We start from the raw sequence: 6882 nt of genomic DNA, 5'->3' as shown, positions 1-6882 counted from the left end.
GTTGGACTTGATGATCTTGGAGGTCTTTTCCAACCCAATCTATACTACTATACTATGATAAATGGGTGTACAGTAACCCCATGTCCCATCCTGCACCCATGTTGCTGGTCCATACAAAGGGACCCTTAATTCATCTCCACTTTCTAAGGGCAACAGGAAGAACTCAGGCAGGATTATTCCTAAAGTACAACAACCGCTCCAATTTTCTGGTAAAGTTGTATACAGCCTTTTTCCACAAATCCAAAAGAGCCCATTAGGGGCCTTCCAAAAGTCTTTGGAAGTGCTATCAACGTTCTTCCAAAATTTTGATATTTCTTTTATTCCAGAAAAGGGGTTCATTTTGGTTTTGTTACATTTGTAGGGTTTCTGGTTCGTATCCCACTCACAATTGGAGTTGCCTTTTTCCGACCAATAATCTATTGGGGCCTGTGGAAAATATTCACTGTGAGTGAAGTTAGGCTTCAGAGTTCTTTTGCACAGTTTCCCCAACTGGGTGTACAAAATGAACTCCTGTTCTCAGTACACAATCTCTTCCAATCACCGTGGAGCTTAATATCCACCCTTCTGGTCGACTTACTTTATTACAAGAAAAAGTATAATTCCCCTTAAGTATTTCTCGAGCATCTAGGCTAAAACCCCTCCAGGGCCATTCCTCTGTCATTAAAGATCCACTACAAAAACAACAGTGATTTACATTTAGCCCTTTTGCAATTTTCTCTGCCAAATCAACAAACAAGTTTTATCCCGCTGAGGGGAGCTCTAAATCTCTGATCTCCTCCTGTGTCACTTCAGAGTATAAATCACTCAACTTTAACAATAGTAGGTGATCTTTAGGTGTCTCTTGTTCAGTATTTATAATGATCTCTTCCTTTAGTAGGTTGTGGACCTCCCATCTGCTGGTGATATCCCAACAAATCCATTTCTCGCTGTCCCTGCTACAGTCCCTCCCCTGGAGGGATCACAGAAAGGGGAGGTGACAGGAAATTCCTCTCTTCATCCCCAGTAGGTAAGCTGGGGGGCGAAGGGTGGTTTTACATTAGACAGCTTACCAAAAATTCCAAAGGAGACTTGTTAATAACCTGTCTTATTGGTCCTCGCAAAACCCCTGTAACTCTTCTAATAGATACTGGTGCTCAAGTGTCTGCCCTGAAAGTTGAAGATGCATCTTCATGTGGAATCACTCCCTCACGTAAAGGCATATTTGTTGAGGATGCTTTTGGAAACATACAACTCCAGATAACAGCAAAGGTGAGATGCTGGGTACCAGGGGAGGAGAAAGCAGTTGAAACCCTAATGATTTTAGGTAAATTTCCTGCAAATTTACTGGGGTTAGACCTCCTTAAGGGAAGGTCTTGGACTGATGAGGAAGGAAATATATGGGTTTTTGGAAAAGAAATCCCACATCTGTGTTTACTAAGTCCTGCCCCTGCTCTTCCTCCCTCCCTAGTAAACCTTACCCCTTACCCTTGGGAGCCAGAGAAGGAATCACTCCAGTTATTGGAGATTTAAAAGAAAGAGGAATAGTGATTGCAACACATTCTCCTTACAATTCTCCTGTGTGGCCCATCCGTAAGCCAAATGGTAATTGGAGGCTAACGGTAGACTACCGATGTCTTAATGCAAATCCGGGGCCCAAATACAACTGAATTAATAGCAACCATCCAAGAACAAGCCCATCAAATTATGGCCACTACTGATATCAAAGACATGTTTTTTATGGTTCCCCTGCAGGAACAGGATCAAGAGCACTGCTTTCACATGGGAGGGTCAGCAATACACTTTTACCCATCTCCCACAAGGATTTAAACGTTCACCCACTCTAGCACATCATGCACTGGCACAGGAACTGTCACTCATTCCTCCTGCACCAGGAGTAAAAGTGTACCAATATATTGATGACATTTTAGTAGCAGGAAATGAAATTGCACCTGTGCAAACAACTCAAACAGACATTATTAGGCATCTTGAGTCCCTGGACTTACATATCCCTCCTGAAAGGTACAACCTCCTTCATAAGAAGTAAAATTCCTGGGAATTTGGTGGAAGGGAGGAATGGTTTGTATTCCTCCAGGCACACTTACCTGCCTACACCAAATTAAAATACCAGAGAATAAAAAGGATTTGCAGTATGTTTTAGGCCTGATGATTTTTTGGAGAAAACACATCCCAGATTTTTCAATAATTGCACGGTCCTTACATGATTTGTTATGGAAAAAAGTCAGGTGGGATTGGACCCCTCTTCATGATGAAGCCCTACAACTCCTGATTTTTGAGGCCAACACATACCACTCACTAGGTCCTATACACCCTACCGATCCAGTACAAACTGAGTTGGGAATTTGCAAGCTCTGGACTGTCCATACACTTATGGCAGAAAGGACCAGATGGTCCCACCAGGTCTATAGGTTTTTATTCACGCAGTTTCAAAGATGCCAAAAAATTATATTCTCCCTGGGAAAAGGGCTTATTTGTGGTGAGTACTGCTTTTTGGGAAGCAGAAAAAATTGTCTGTCAGCAGTCTCTAATTTTAAGGGGACCCTTTAAGGTCATCAAGCCTGTTTTGACAGAAACCCCACCCCCTGACAGGGTGGCCCAGCGAGCTACTGTTCAGAAATGAACAGTATGAATGTTCTTGAAAAGAAGACTAAACATGCAAACGGAATTTAGAGGGATTGATATGAAATGGGGTAATAGGGTTGGGTATATGTAAACTATTATGTTAAAGGGTAAGGGATATAATACAGTTACATTAAAATCTGCATTTACTACACAACTACTTCTAAAATCTACAAAAGTTAAAAAATCCAAAAAGCTCTGAGGCATCAGTCCCCCCTTTAGAGATGGACAAAACTCAGTCTTTCCCAATCTCTACCACTTATACCTAGCATTATACCAAAGGGATCACCAACACCTACAGCATCAGTTTATGCAATGAACTATTATACAAACACTAACTATGCATATAACTAATATAAACATTGTTTTATCCAGGTCCAGTTTGGTAACCATGAAGTAAGTTTGTGGAGGATATCTCCAAAACCCAATGTAGAATTTAAACTTCTTGCCAAATTTCAGCCAAATTCATAGTGCAAATCCAGTACTCATTTTCATGAAGAATATTGGATAATTTTTACTAAAGCCAAATGCAAATTTTGGTTCTAAACCCAATACATAGTTACTGACCGTACAGATAAAAATGTACGGAAGAAACAGTTTAAGCCACATCCTCTTCATCAGTGTCAGGTTCTGTTTTGCTAGTTGTTCCAGGAACTGAAGCTTTCTTAACTCTGGAGTAATGACACCAGGGTCCTTTGCCAGCAACTTTGACTGCAGTGAGGGAAGTCAGCAGGACTTGGAATGGTCCTCTCCACTTGGCTCACAGAGGATCACTGTCCCACCATTTAACATAGACCCAGTCTCCAGGTTGGAACTGATGAGCAGGGGTGTCCAATCCTATGGGTCTGGATAACTCGATGACTCTCTGGAGTTTCTGTAAAGTAGAGCCTAGAGCCATTAAACACTTTTATTAATCAATTTTCCCTCTCATGTGAATGTCCCCTGGAATATACAGAGTTTGGTATGGTCTCCCATATAATATGTCATAAGGACTTATCTCTCTGCCTTGGTTGTATGCAAATTCTCAGCAGAGCTAGAGGCAAAGCCTGAACCCATGACATAGATGTTTCCTGACAAATTTTACCAATTTGCATTTTAAGAGTACCATTAATATGTTCTTGGCCTTTTTAGCCACCAACGCGCTTGTAACAAATGTGGGTAGAGCCCTTCCCAAATTTTCGTTCGCAAAGCCTAGCCATGAATTAATGATATGTTCTACTTTGCCACTTGCCTGAGGTCTGTAGGGAGTATGCAAGTCCCAAACAATTCCCAGGACACGACAAACCTCCTTCACTATTGTTGTAATAAAATGTGTCCTTCTATCTGATGACATTCCCAGAGGAACCCTAAATCTTGGAATTATATGGTTGAGTAAAGCTTTTACCACTTTCCTTGTTGTGTTAGTGTGACAGGGGTAAGCCTCAAGCCATCCACTGAAGGTGTCAGTCAGTACCAGTATGTACTTGTATCCCTCCCTGGATGGTAACTCAGCAAAATCTATTTGCCCATAATCTCCGGGAAGGTCCCCGGCCTCTGTTACCCCTAGCACCACTCTCTTGTTTGTATCAGGATTATTTTGCCTGCAGATTTCACATTTACTTACAGTGGATTGCATGACTCTGGTCAGACCTGTCCCTATTACTACCTTCTTCAAATGTTTTAAAAGATTTTCTGTTTCCCAGTGGGTAGCCTCATGTTCCCATACAGCTATCTCCCTAAGGAGATGGGGTGTGACCACAACCTGTCCTGTGGGTGTAACAGTCCATCCGCTTTCTTTGATTTCAGTGTTAAGGGACTTAATAAACTGGTGGTCTTTCTCACCATATTTTAGGGTGAACCTTGTGTCTCAGTTTAATGAGACTGAAGTGTTTTGCTAAGGAGGATGAGTTATGAGGAAGACCAAGTTCCTTCCTCTAACCAATTGTAAATCTGAAATTAAGAGGCTCCAACTGAGGAAGTATGGAGAAAGAAAAGATAACAGCCCTTTATTAAAGGATATATGTGTATTGGCAGAACAACAAAAGAGCACCAAAACAACTAAACAATAATCCTCTACCCAAAATTCCCCTTGAAAAAGGAAACAGTTCAGTACTTTTTGCTTTTTGGCGCAATTCTGACCACGATCAGGAGGGGGCACTGTTGGATCACTGGAGGAGCAGAGCCTGCAGTTGCTCTGTGGTGGTTGGCAGGGGGCGCTGTTGGGCTCTGGCAGTTGCCACGTGGGGGCCCCGGTGCCAAAAAAAAAACCAACTTCGGAACCCCCCCATGCAAACACCCTCCCTAAGTCAGGGCAACAGTGGAGTGCCTGCCGTTTCCCGAGGAGAGGAAAAAAACTTTTTTCCCCCTCCCACAATCTTCTGATGGCCATCAGTTTGGAATGCAGGCTGCGGCCAGTTCTTTTGTGTGTCAATCACCCTAGGCAAACCACCCTCCCTCTCCCTCGTTCAACATCTTTCTTTTACAGTGATGCAGGGAAAAGAAAAAATTCCCAGTTCGGTCTTAGAACAAGTAAACCTATGACACCCTGTCATATCGATTTCCTTCTGTGGTATTACTGCCAGGGTACCTTTTTCTGCAGCCCCTTTTGCTGCCTGGTTGGCAAAATGATTTCCCAATTCAGAAGTTGTTTTCCCCTTTTGATGAGCTCTGCAATGCATGATAGACACTTCCTCTGGTTTCCAAATACTCTGCAGGAGTGCATGGATTTGGTCAGCATGTTTGATCCCATTGTCTTGGGCAGGTAGCAGCCTTCTTTCTTTCCAGATGGCTCCATGGCCATGTACAATGCTGAATGCATATTTAGAATCAGTCCATATATTTACCTTCTTTCCTTCGCTCAGTTCTAGAGCTCTTGTCAGTGCAATCAGTTCCACTTTTTGGGATGATACATCTGATGGCAAGGCCTTCGCCTCTATTACCTCATCCTTGGTTGTCACTGCATGTGCTGTCAATCTCTTACCATCCCACATGAAACTGCTTCCGTCCATGTACACTTCCCAATCTGGGTTTTCCAGAGGCACATCCTTCAGGTCTGGTCTGCTGGAATAGGCCTCCTCAATGGTCTGCAAACAGTCATGCTCGGGCACACTGTCAGTCAATGTTGAGGACAGAAACATAGCAGGATTTACAATAGATGTTGTTTTCAGGGTAACATCATCCTATTCCAACAACACAGCTTGGTATTTAAGCATTCTGCTAGGGGACAGCCAGTGACCCCCCTTTTGCTCAAGCACAGCTTGGACTGCATGGGGTACATACACGACAATGTGTTGCCCAAGGGTGAGTTTTTGAGCCTCCTGGATTAGGATAACAGTTGCTGCTACAGCTCTCAAACACCCCGGTCACCCTTGGTCAACACTGTCTAGCTGTTTGGAGAAGTAAGCCACAGCCCTTTGCTGGTTTCCCAGGGTCTGTGACAGTACTCCCAGAGCAACATTCAGTTGCTTATATGTGAACAGTTCAAAAGGCTTAGTTAGGTCCGGTAGTCCCAATGCTGGAGTTGACATTAAAGATTGTTTCAGTTGTTTAAATGTGGCCCTGGTTTCAACTGTCCATGTCACGACTCCTTCCCTGGTCGCTTTTAATGCTCCATATAGGGGTTTGACTAGTAATCCATAGTTAAGTATCCACAGACGACACCATCCTACCATTCCCAGGAAAGCCTGCATTTCTCATACGGTGTGGGGCTCTGAAAGATGACAGATGGCTTCTTTCCAGTCTGTGCTGAGTCACTGATGTCCACAGTAGATCTCAAGCCCCAAATAGATGAGTATTTCCTTTGCAATCTGTGCCTTTTCTTTCAAGACTGTATACCCACTTAGTCCCAAAAAGTTTAAAAGACTTACAGCGAGCTGGATGTCTTGACTTTTGGCAGCAATTAGAATATCGTCCACATACTGCAGGACAACTTCTTCTGGTTGTTGGTTTTTCCAGTCCTCCAGTTCTTTTGCTAGTTGGCCTCCAAATATTGTCTGTCTGTTCTTGTAGCCCTGGGGTAGAACTGCCCAGGTGAGTTGAGTTCTCCCTGTTTCAGTATTTTCCCATTCAAAAGCAAAAAGCTTTTGACTGTCCTTATGCACGGGAATGCAGAAGAAGACATCCTTGAGATCAAGCACAGTAAACCACTCTAAATCATCTGTTAATGTGGTCAATGAGGTATAGAGGTTGGTTACTACTGGGTGTATATCTGTTATTTTGTTGATTGCCTTTAGATCCTGCACCAATTGATAGCTCTTGCCATCAGCCTTTTTTACCGGTAGAATGGGG

General features: G+C 43.1%; 1 long non-coding RNA gene across 1 annotated transcript in view; it reads left to right on the top strand.

The window, feature by feature from the left end:
* LOC113958929 overlaps positions 1 to 6288 on the top strand; it is a 15221-nt gene extending 8933 nt beyond the window's left edge. The window contains exon 3 of the long non-coding RNA XR_003531653.1: positions 6278 to 6288. This is a non-coding gene — a long non-coding RNA (uncharacterized LOC113958929). The remainder of the gene's footprint in view (positions 1 to 6277) is intronic.
* Positions 6289 to 6882: the final 594 nt, after the last annotated feature.

The sequence above is a fragment of the Corapipo altera genome, unplaced genomic scaffold (genome assembly GCF_003945725.1).
Source record: "Corapipo altera isolate COAL_440 unplaced genomic scaffold, ASM394572v1 61242b, whole genome shotgun sequence".
Classification (NCBI taxonomy): Eukaryota; Metazoa; Chordata; class Aves; order Passeriformes; family Pipridae; genus Corapipo; species Corapipo altera.
The sequence above is the reverse complement of the archived record's forward strand: the minus strand, read 5'-3'. Positions and strand labels throughout refer to the sequence as shown.